This window comes from Pan paniscus, chromosome Y, assembly GCF_029289425.2.
Source record: "Pan paniscus chromosome Y, NHGRI_mPanPan1-v2.0_pri, whole genome shotgun sequence".
Taxonomy (NCBI): Eukaryota; Metazoa; Chordata; class Mammalia; order Primates; family Hominidae; genus Pan; species Pan paniscus.
In genome coordinates this window covers 12,900,306-12,912,989 of record NC_073273.2, presented here as the reverse complement: position 1 = coordinate 12,912,989, position 12,684 = coordinate 12,900,306, and positions in this window count along the sequence as shown.

The window sequence follows — 12,684 nt, the reverse complement described above, 5'->3', positions numbered from 1 at the left end:
GAGTGTTTCAAAACTGCTCAATGAAAAGTAAGGATCAACTCTGTGAGATGAATGCACACATCACAAAGAAGTTTGTCAGAATGCTTCTGTCTAGTTTTTAGGTGGAGATATTTCCTTTTGCTCCACAGGCCTCAAAGCGCTTCAAATGTTCACATGCAAATTCTACAAAAAGAGGGTTTCAAAGCTGCTCAATCAAAAGAAAGGTTCAACTCTGTGAGATGAATGCACACATCAGAAAGAAGTTTGTCAGAAGGCTTCCATCTAGTTTTTATGTGAATATATTTCTTTTTCGACCCTAGGCCTCCAAGCGCTTCAAATGTCCACTTGCAGATTCTACGAAAAGTGTTTCAAAATGGCTCAATGGAAAGTAAGGTTTAACTCTGTGAGATTAATGCACACACCACAAAGAAATTGGTCAGAATGCTTCTGTCTCCTTCTGATGTGAAGATATTTTCTTTTCCACCATAGGCCTCAAAGCACTTCGAATGTCCACTTGCATTTATTACAAAAGTGGTCTTTCAAAGATGCTCAATCAAAAGAAAGGGTCAAGTCTGAGAGATAAATGCACACAGCCCAAAGGAGGCTCTCAGAGTGCTTCTGTCAAGTTTTTATTTGAAGATATTTCCTTTTCCACCGTAGGCCTCAAAGCACAACAAATATCCACTTGCAGATTCTACAAAAAGAGTGTTTCAAGATTGCTTAATCAAAAGAAAGGTTCAACTCTGTGAGATGAATGCACACATCTCGAAGAAGTTTGTCAAAATGCGTCTGTCTAATTTTTATGTGAAGATATTTCCTTTTCCACCTTAGGCTTCATAGCGTTCCAAATGTCCACTTGCAGATTCTACAAAAAGAGTGTTTCACAACTGCTCAATCACAAGAAAGTTGAAATCTATGAAATAAATTCACACATCACAAAGAAGTTTGTCAGAAGGCTTCTGTCTAGTTTTTATGTGAAGATATTGCCTTTTCCACCATAGGCCTCGAAGCGCTCCAAATGTCCACTAGCAGATTCTACGAAAAGAGTGTTTCAAAGCTGCTGAGTCAAAGGAAAGATTCAACTCTGTGAGATGAATGCAGATATCACAAATAAGTTTCTCAGAATGCTTCTGTCTAGTTATTATATGAAGACATTTCGTTTTCCAACAAAGGCCTCAAAGCGCTCCAAATGACTATTGCAGATTCTACAAAAAGAGTGTTTCAAAACTGCTCAATGAAAATTAAGGTTCAACTCTGTGAGATGAATGCACATATCACAAAGAAATTTGTCAGAATGCTTCTGTCTTGTTCTTATGTGAAGATATTTAATTTTCCATGATCGGCCTCAAAGCACTCCAATTATCCACTTTCCTATAGTACAAAAAAAGTCTTTCAAACTGCTCAATCACAAGTAAGGTTCAACTGTGTGAGATGAATGCACGTATCAGAAAGACAGTTTTCAGAATGCTTCTGACTAGTTTTGTGTGAAGATATTATCTTTTCCACCATAGGCCTCAAAGCACAACAAATGTCCGTTTGCAGATTCTACAGAAAGTTTCATGACTGTTCAATCAAAAGAAAGTTCAACTCTTTGACATGAATGCACATATCACAAAGAAGTTTTTCAGAATGCTGCTGTCTAGTTTTTATATGAAGATATTTCCCTTTCTACCATAAGCCTCAAAGCACTCCAAATGTCCACTCCCAGATTCTACAAATGGAGTGTTTCAAAGCTGGTCTATCAAAAGAAATGTTCAACTCTCTGAGATGTATGCACACATCACAGAGAAGTTTGTCAGAATGCTTCTGTCTAGTTTTTATGTGAAGATATTTCCTATTGAACCATAGGCCTGAAAGTGCTCCAAATGTCCCCTTGAAGATTCTAGAAAAAGAGTGTTTCAAAGCTGCTCAATCCACAGAAATATTCAACGCCATGAGATGCATGCACACATCCAAATGAGTTTGTCAGAATGCTTCTGTCTAGTTTTTATGTGAAGGTATTTCCTTTTCCACCATAGGCCTCAAAGTGCTCCAAATGTCCACTTACGGATTCTACTAAAACAGTGTTTCCAAACTGGTCAATGAAAAGAAATGTTCAACTCTGTGAGATGAATGCACACAGCATAAAGAAATTTGTCAGAATGCTTCTGTCTACTTTTTACGTGAAGATATTTCCTTTTCCGCAATAGGCCACAAAAGGCTCCAAATGTCCACTTCCAGGTCCTACTAAAAGAGCATTTCGAAGCTGGTCAATCAAAAGAAAGGTTCAACTCTGTGAGATGAATGCACACATCACAAAGATGTTTTTCAGAATGCCTCCATCTAATTTTTATATGAAGATATTTCCCTTTCCGTGATAGGCCTCAAAGTGCTCCAAATGTCGTCATCCAGATTCCACAAAAAGAATGTTTCATAACTGCTCAATGAAAATTAACTTTCAACTCTGTGAGATGAATGCACACACGAAAAAGAAATTTGTCAGTATTCTTCTGTCTAGTTCTTATGTGAAGATATTTCCTTTTCAACCCTAGGCCTCCAAGCGTTCCAAAGGTCCACTTGTAGATTCTGCCAAAAGAGTGTTTCAAAACTGTTCAGTGAAAAGTAAGGTTCAACTCTGTGAGATGAATGCACACATCACATAGAAAGCTTCTCAGATAGCTTCTGTCTAGCTGTGATATGAAGATATTTCCTTATCCACCGTAGGCCTCAGAGCACTCGAAATGTCCACTTGCAGATGCTACAAAAGTGTGTTTCAAAACTACTCAATGAAAAGCAAGCTTCAGCCCTGTGAGAAGAATGCATGCATCCCAAAGTAGTTTGTGAGAATGCTTCTGTCTAGGTTTTTTGTGAATGTATTTCCTTTCCAGCAAAGGCCTCAAAGTGCTCCAAAAATCCACTTGCAGATTCCCCAAAGGAAGGTTTCGAAACTGCTCAATGGAAAGTAAGGTTCAACTCTGTGAGATGAATGTACACATCACAAAGAAGTTTGTCAAAATCCTTCTGTCTAGTTTTAATGTGAAGATATTTCCTTTTCGTGTTTCAAAACTGGTCAATCCAAAGTGAGGTTCAACTCTGTGAGATGAATACACATATCACAAGAAATTTCTCAGAATGCTTCTGTCTAGTTCTTAGGTGAAGATATTTCCTTGGCCACAATAGACCTCAAAGCACTCCAAATGTCCACTTGCAGATCATTCAAAAAGGGTGTTTCAAAACTGCTCAATAAAAAGTAAGGTTTCACTCTGTGTGATAAATGCACATATCACAAAGAAGGTTGTCAGAATGCTTCTGTCTAATTTTTGTGTGAAGATATTTCCTTTTCCACCATACGCCCCAAACCTTCCAAATGCCTACTTGCAGATTCTGCAGAAAGAGTGTTTCAAAGCTGCTCAATTAAAAGATAGTTTCAACTCTGTGAGACGAATGCACACATCACAAAGAAGCTTGTCAGAATGCTTGTGTCTAGTTCTTATGGGAAGATATTTCCTTTACCACCATAGCCCTCCAAGCGCTCCAAATGTCCACTTGCAGATTCTACGAAAACAGTGTTTCAAAACTGTTCAACCAGACTAAGGTTCATCTCTGTGAGATGAATGCACACATCACAAAGAAATTTATCAGAATCCTTCTGTCTACTTCTTAAGTGAAGATATTTCCTTTTCCACCATAGGCCTCAAAGCACTCCAAATGTCCATTTTCAGATAGTAGAAAAAGGGGGTTTCCAAACTGCTCAATCAAAAGTAAGGTTCAGCTTTGTGAGATGATTGCATATATCTCAAAGAATGTTGTGAGAATGCTTCTGTCTCCTATTTATGTGAGGACGTTTCCTTTTCCACTCTAGGCCTCAAACCACTCCAAATGTCCGTTTGCAGATTCTACAAAAAGAGTGCTTCAAAGCTACTCATTCAAACGAAGGTTCAAATCTGTGAGATGAATTATCACGTCACAAAGAAGCTTCTCAGAATGCTTCTCTCTAGTTATTATTATACGAAGTCATTTCGTTATCCACCATAGGCCTCCAAGAGCTCCAAATATCCACTTTCAGATTCTACAAAAAGAATGTTTCAAAGCTGCTCAATCAAAAGAAAAGTTAAACTCTGTGTGATACGAAAGCACACATCACATTGGAGTTTCTCATAATGCTTCTGCCTAGTTATTACATGAAGACGTTTCGTTATCCACCATAGGCCTTGAAGCGCTCCAAATGTCATCTTGCAGATTCTACAAAAAGAGTATTTAAAAATTCCTCAATGAAAAGTAAGGTTCAACTCTGTGAGAAGAATGCACACATCACAAAAAAGTTTGTCTGAGTGCTTCTGTCTACTTGTTATGTGAAGATATTTCCTTTTCCATCAGAGGCCTCAAGCCACTGCAAATATCCACTGGGAGATTCTACAGAGAGAGTGTTTCAAAGTTGCTCAGTCAAAAGAAAGGTTCAACTCTGTGAGTTGAATGCACACATCACAAAGGAGTTTGTCACAATGCTTCTGTCTAGTCTTTATGTGAAGATATTTCCTTTTCCACCATAGGCCTCCAAGCAATCCAAAGGTCCACTTTCAAATTCTACAAAAAGTGTGTTTCAAAACTGCTCAATGAAAAGCAAGGTTCAACTCTGTGAGATGAATGTACACATCACAAAGAAGTTTGTCAGAACGCTTCTTTCCAGTTTTATTGTGAAGCTATTTCCTTTTCCACCAGAGGCCTCAAAGCGATCCAAATGTCCACTTGCAGATTTTATAAAAGTACTCTTTCAAAGCTGCTCAGTCAAAAGAACAGTTCAACTGTGTGAGACGAATGCTCACATTACAAAGAAGTTTGTGAGAATTCTTCTGTCTAGTTATTATGTGAAGATATTTCGTTATCCACCAGAGGCCTCAAAGCCCTCCAAATATCCACCTGCAGATTCTACAAAAAGAGTGTTTCAAAACTGCTCAATGAAAAGTAAGGATCAACTCTGTGAGATGAATGCACACATCACAAAGAAGTTTGTCAGAATGCTTCTGTCTAGTTTTTAGGTGGAGATATTTCCTTTTGCTCCACAGGCCTCAAAGCGCTTCAAATGTTCACATGCAAATTCTACAAAAAGAGGGTTTCATAGCTGCTCAATCAAAAGAATGGTTCAACTCTGTGAGATGAATGCTCACATCAGAAAGAAGTTTGTCAGAATGCTTCCATCTAGTTTTTATGTGAATATATTTCTTTTTCGACCCTAGGCCTCAAAGCACTTCAAATGTCCACTTGCAGATTCTACGAAAAGTGTTTCAAAATGGCTCAATGGAAAGTAAGGTTTAACTCTGTGAGATTAATGCACACACCACAAAGAAATTGGTCAGAATGCTTCTGTCTCCTTCTGATGTGAAGATATTTTCTTTTCCACCATAGGCCTCAAAGCACTTCGAATGTCCACTTGCATTTATTACAAAAGTGGTCTTTCAAAGATGCTCAATCAAAAGAAAGGGTCAAGTCTGAGAGATAAATGCACACAGCCCAAAGGAGGCTCTCAGAGTGCTTCTGTCAAGTTTTTATTTGAAGATATTTCCTTTTCCACCGTAGGCCTCAAAGCACAACAAATATCCACTTGCAGATTCTACAAAAAGAGTGTTTCAAGATTGCTTAATCAAAAGAAAGGTTCAACTCTGTGAGATGAATGCACACATCTCGAAGAAGTTTGTCAAAATGCGTCTGTCTAATTTTTATGTGAAGATATTTCCTTTTCCACATTAGGCTTCATAGCGTTCCAAATGTCCACTTGCAGATTCTACAAAAAGAGTGTTTCACAACTGCTCAATCACAAGAAAGTTGAAATCTATGAAATAAATTCACACATCACAAAGAAGTTTGTCAGAAGGCTTCTGTCTAGTTTTTATGTGAAGATATTGCCTTTTCCACCATAGGCCTCAAAGCTCTCCAAAGGTCCACTAGCAGATTCTACGAAAAGAGTGTTTCAAAGCTGCTGAATCAAAGGAAAGATTCAACTCTGTGAGATGAATGCAGATATCACAAATAAGTTTCTCAGAATGCTTCTGTCTAGTTATTATATGAAGACATTTCGTTTTCCAACAAAGGCCTCAAAGCGCTCCAAATGACTACTTGCAGATTCTACAAAAAGAGTGTTTCAAAACTGCTCAATGAAAATTAAGGTTCAACTCTGTGAGATGAATGCACATATCACAAAGAAATTTGTCAGAATGCTTCTGTCTTGTTCTTATGTGAAGATATTTAATTTTCCATGATCGGCCTCAAAGCACTCCAATTATCCACTTTCCTATAGTACAAAAAAAGTCTTTCAAACTGCTCAATCACAAGTAAGGTTCAACTGTGTGAGATGAATGCACGTATCAGAAAGACAGTTTTCAGAATGCTTCTGACTAGTTTTATGTGAAGATATTATCTTTTCCACCATAGGCCTCAAAGCACAACAAATGTCCGTTTGCAGATTCTACAGAAAGAGTTTCATGACTGTTCAATCAAAAGAAAAGTTCAACTCTTTGACATGAATGCACATATCACAAAGAAGTTTTTCAGAATGCTGCTGTCTAGTTTTTATATGAAGATATTTCCCTTTCTACCATAAGCCTCAAAGCACTCCAAATGTCCACTCCCAGATTCTACAAATGGAGTGTTTCAAAGCTGGTCTATCAAAAGAAATGTTCAACTCTCTGAGATGTATGCACACATCACAGAGAAGTTTGTCAGAATGCTTCTGTCTAGTTTTTATGTGAAGATATTTCCTATTGAACCATAGGCCTGAAAGTGCTCCAAATGTCCCCTTGAAGATTCTAGAAAAAGAGTGTTTCAAAGCTGCTCAATCCACAGAAATATTCAACGCCATGAGATGCATGCACACATCCAAAGGAGTTTGTCAGAATGCTTCTGTCTAGTTTTTATGTGAAGGTATTTCCTTTTCCACCATAGGCCTCAAAGTGCTCCAAATGTCCACTTCCGGATTCTACTAAAACAGTGTTTCCAAACTGGTCAATGAAAAGAAATGTTCAACTCTGTGAGATGAATGCACACAGCATAAAGAAATTTGTCAGAATGCTTCTGTCTACTTTTTACGTGAAGATATTTCCTTTTCCGCAATAGGCCACAAAAGGCTCCAAATGTCCACTTCCAGGTCCTACTAAAAGAGCATTTCGAAGCTGGTCAATCAAAAGAAAGGTTCAACTCTGTGAGATGAATGCACACATCACAAAGATGTTTTTCAGAATGCCTCCATCTAATTTTTATATGAAGATATTTCCCTTTCCGTGATAGGCCTCAAAGTGCTCCAAATGTCGTCATCCAGATTCCACAAAAAGAATGTTTCATAACTGCTCAATGAAAATTAACTTTCAACTCTGTGAGATGAATGCACACACGAAAAAGAAATTTGTCAGTATTCTTCTGTCTAGTTCTTATGTGAAGATATTTCCTTTTCAACCCTAGGCCTCCAAGCGTTCCAAAGGTCCACTTGTAGATTCTGCCAAAAGAGTGTTTCAAAACTGTTCAGTGAAAAGTAAGGTTCAACTCTGTGAGATGAATGCACACATCACATAGAAAGCTTCTCAGATAGCTTCTGTCTAGCTGTGATATGAAGATATTTCCTTATCCACCGTAGGCCTCAGAGCACTCGAAATGTCCACTTGCAGATGCTACAAAAGTGTGTTTCAAAACTACTCAATGAAAAGCAAGCTTCAGCCCTGTGAGAAGAATGCATGCATCCCAAAGTAGTTTGTGAGAATGCTTCTGTCTAGGTTTTTTGTGAATGTATTTCCTTTCCAGCAAAGGCCTCAAAGTGCTCCAAAAATCCACTTGCAGATTCCCCAAAGGAAGGTTTCGAAACTGCTCAATGGAAAGTAAGGTTCAACTCTGTGAGATGAATGTACACATCACAAAGAAGTTTGTCAAAATCCTTCTGTCTAGTTTTAATGTGAAGATATTTCCTTTTCGTGTTTCAAAACTGGTCAATCCAAAGTGAGGTTCAACTCTGTGAGATGAATACACATATCACAAGAAATTTCTCAGAATGCTTCTGTCTAGTTCTTAGGTGAAGATATTTCCTTGGCCACAATAGACCTCAAAGCACTCCAAATGTCCACTTGCAGATCATTCAAAAAGGGTGTTTCAAAACTGCTCAATAAAAAGTAAGGTTTCACTCTGTGTGATAAATGCACATATCACAAAGAAGGTTGTCAGAATGCTTCTGTCTAATTTTTGTGTGAAGATATTTCCTTTTCCACCATACGCCCCAAACCTTCCAAATGCCTACTTGCAGATTCTGCAGAAAGAGTGTTTCAAAGCTGCTCAATTAAAAGATAGTTTCAACTCTGTGAGACGAATGCACACATCACAAAGAAGCTTGTCAGAATGCTTGTGTCTAGTTCTTATGGGAAGATATTTCCTTTACCACCATAGCCCTCCAAGCGCTCCAAATGTCCACTTGCAGATTCTACGAAAACAGTGTTTCAAAACTGTTCAACCAGACTAAGGTTCATCTCTGTGAGATGAATGCACACATCACAAAGAAATTTATCAGAATCCTTCTGTCTACTTCTTAAGTGAAGATATTTCCTTTTCCACCATAGGCCTCAAAGCACTCCAAATGTCCATTTTCAGATAGTAGAAAAAGGGGGTTTCCAAACTGCTCAATCAAAAGTAAGGTTCAGCTTTGTGAGATGATTGCATATATCTCAAAGAATGTTGTGAGAATGCTTCTGTCTCCTATTTATGTGAGGACGTTTCCTTTTCCACTGTAGGCCTCAAACCACTCCAAATGTCCGTTTGCAGATTCTACAAAAAGAGTGCTTCAAAGCTACTCATTCAAACGAAGGTTCAAATCTGTGAGATGAATTATCACGTCACAAAGAAGCTTCTCAGAATGCTTCTCTCTAGTTATTATTATACGAAGTCATTTCGTTATCCACCATAGGCCTCCAAGAGCTCCAAATATCCACTTTCAGATTCTACAAAAAGAATGTTTCAAAGCTGCTCAATCAAAAGAAAAGTTAAACTCTGTGTGATACGAAAGCACACATCACATTGGAGTTTCTCATAATGCTTCTGCCTAGTTATTACATGAAGACGTTTCGTTATCCACCATAGGCCTTGAAGCGCTCCAAATGTCATCTTGCAGATTCTACAAAAAGAGTATTTAAAAATTCCTCAATGAAAAGTAAGGTTCAACTCTGTGAGAAGAATGCACACATCACAAAAAAGTTTGTCTGAGTGCTTCTGTCTACTTGTTATGTGAAGATATTTCCTTTTCCATCAGAGGCCTCAAGCCACTGCAAATATCCACTGGGAGATTCTACAGAGAGAGTGTTTCAAAGTTGCTCAGTCAAAAGAAAGGTTCAACTCTGTGAGTTGAATGCACACATCACAAAGGAGTTTGTCACAATGCTTCTGTCTAGTCTTTATGTGAAGATATTTCCTTTTCCACCATAGGCCTCCAAGCAATCCAAAGGTCCACTTTCAAATTCTACAAAAAGTGTGTTTCAAAACTGCTCAATGAAAAGCAAGGTTCAACTCTGTGAGATGAATGTACACATCACAAAGAAGTTTGTCAGAACGCTTCTCCCCAGTTTTATTGTGAAGCTATTTCCTTTTCCACCAGAGGCCTCAAAGCGATCCAAATGTCCACTTGCAGATTTTATAAAAGTACTCTTTCAAAGCTGCTCAGTCAAAAGAACAGTTCAACTGTGTGAGACGAATGCTCACATTACAAAGAAGTTTGTGAGAATTCTTCTGTCTAGTTATTATGTGAAGATATTTCGTTATCCACCAGAGGCCTCAAAGCCCTCCAAATATCCACCTGCAGATTCTACAAAAAGAGTGTTTCAAAACTGCTCAATGAAAAGTAAGGATCAACTCTGTGAGATGAATGCACACATCACAAAGAAGTTTGTCAGAATGCTTCTGTCTAGTTTTTAGGTGGAGATATTTCCTTTTGCTCCACAGGCCTCAAAGCGCTTCAAATGTTCACATGCAAATTCTACAAAAAGAGGGTTTCAAAGCTGCTCAATCAAAAGAAAGGTTCAACTCTGTGAGATGAATGCTCACATCAGAAAGAAGTTTGTCAGAAGGCTTCCATCTAGTTTTTATGTGAATATATTTCTTTTTCGACCCTAGGCCTCAAAGCACTTCAAATGTCCACTTGCAGATTCTACGAAAAGTGTTTCAAAATGGCTCAATGGAAAGTAAGGTTTAACTCTGTGAGATTAATGCACACACCACAAAGAAATTGGTCAGAATGCTTCTGTCTCCTTCTGATGTGAAGATATTTTCTTTTCCACCATAGGCCTCAAAGCACTTCGAATGTCCACTTGCATTTATTACAAAAGTGGTCTTTCAAAGATGCTCAATCAAAAGAAAGGGTCAAGTCTGAGAGATAAATGCACACAGCCCAAAGGAGGCTCTCAGAGTGCTTCTGTCAAGTTTTTATTTGAAGATATTTCCTTTTCCACCGTAGGCCTCAAAGCACAACAAATATCCACTTGCAGATTCTACAAAAAGAGTGTTTCAAGATTGCTTAATCAAAAGAAAGGTTCAACTCTGTGAGATGAATGCACACATCTCGAAGAAGTTTGTCAAAATGCGTCTGTCTAATTTTTATGTGAAGATATTTCCTTTTCCACATTAGGCTTCATAGCGTTCCAAATGTCCACTTGCAGATTCTACAAAAAGAGTGTTTCACAACTGCTCAATCACAAGAAAGTTGAAATCTATGAAATAAATTCACACATCACAAAGAAGTTTGTCAGAAGGCTTCTGTCTAGTTTTTATGTGAAGATATTGCCTTTTCCACCATAGGCCTCAAAGCGCTCCAAAGGTCCACTAGCAGATTCTACGAAAAGAGTGTTTCAAAGCTGCTGAATCAAAGGAAAGATTCAACTCTGTGAGATGAATGCAGATATCACAAATAAGTTTCTCAGAATGCTTCTGTCTAGTTATTATATGAAGACATTTCGTTTTCCAACAAAGGCCTCAAAGCGCTCCAAATGACTACTTGCAGATTCTACAAAAAGAGTGTTTCAAAACTGCTCAATGAAAATTAAGGTTCAACTCTGTGAGATGAATGCACATATCACAAAGAAATTTGTCAGAATGCTTCTGTCTTGTTCTTATGTGAAGATATTTAATTTTCCATGATCGGCCTCAAAGCACTCCAATTATCCACTTTCCTATAGTACAAAAAAAGTCTTTCAAACTGCTCAATCACAAGTAAGGTTCAACTGTGTGAGATGAATGCACGTATCACAAAGACAGTTTTCAGAATGCTTCTGACTAGTTTTTATGTGAAGATATTATCTTTTCCACCATAGGCCTCAAAGCACAACAAATGTCCGTTTGCAGATTCTACAGAAAGAGAGTTTCATGACTGTTCAATCAAAAGAAAAGTTCAACTCTTTGACATGAATGCACATATCACAAAGAAGTTTTTCAGAATGCTTCTGTCTAGTTTTTATATGAAGATATTTCCCTTTCTACCATAAGCCTCAAAGCACTCCAAATGTCCACTCCCAGATTCTACAAATGGAGTGTTTCAAAGCTGGTCTATCAAAAGAAATGTTCAACTCTCTGAGATGTATGCACACATCACAGAGAAGTTTGTCAGAATGCTTCTGTCTAGTTTTTATGTGAAGATATTTCCTATTGAACCATAGGCCTGAAAGTGCTCCAAATGTCCCCTTGAAGATTCTAGAAAAAGAGTGTTTCAAAGCTGCTCAATCCACAGAAATATTCAACGCCATGAGATGCATGCACACATCCAAAGGAGTTTGTCAGAATGCTTCTGTCTAGTTTTTATGTGAAGGTATTTCCTTTTCCACCATAGGCCTCAAAGTGCTCCAAATGTCCACTTCCGGATTCTACTAAAACAGTGTTTCCAAACTGGTCAATGAAAAGAAATGTTCAACTCTGTGAGATGAATGCACACAGCATAAAGAAATTTGTCAGAATGCTTCTGTCTACTTTTTACGTGAAGATATTTCCTTTTCCGCAATAGGCCACAAAAGGCTCCAAATGTCCACTTCCAGGTCCTACTAAAAGAGCATTTCGAAGCTGGTCAATCAAAAGAAAGGTTCAACTCTGTGAGATGAATGCACACATCACAAAGATGTTTTTCAGAATGCCTCCATCTAATTTTTATATGAAGATATTTCCCTTTCCGTGATAGGCCTCAAAGTGCTCCAAATGTCGTCATCCAGATTCCACAAAAAGAATGTTTCATAACTGCTCAATGAAAATTAACTTTCAACTCTGTGAGATGAATGCACACACGAAAAAGAAATTTGTCAGTATTCTTCTGTCTAGTTCTTATGTGAAGATATTTCCTTTTCAACCCTAGGCCTCCAAGCGTTCCAAAGGTCCACTTGTAGATTCTGCCAAAAGAGTGTTTCAAAACTGTTCAGTGAAAAGTAAGGTTCAACTCTGTGAGATGAATGCACACATCACATAGAAAGCTTCTCAGATAGCTTCTGTCTAGCTGTGATATGAAGATATTTCCTTATCCACCGTAGGCCTCAGAGCACTCGAAATGTCCACTTGCAGATGCTACAAAAGTGTGTTTCAAAACTACTCAATGAAAAGCAAGCTTCAGCCCTGTGAGAAGAATGCATGCATCCCAAAGTAGTTTGTGAGAATGCTTCTGTCTAGGTTTTTTGTGAATGTATTTCCTTTCCAGCAAAGGCCTCAAAGTGCTCCAAAAATCCACTTGCAGATTCC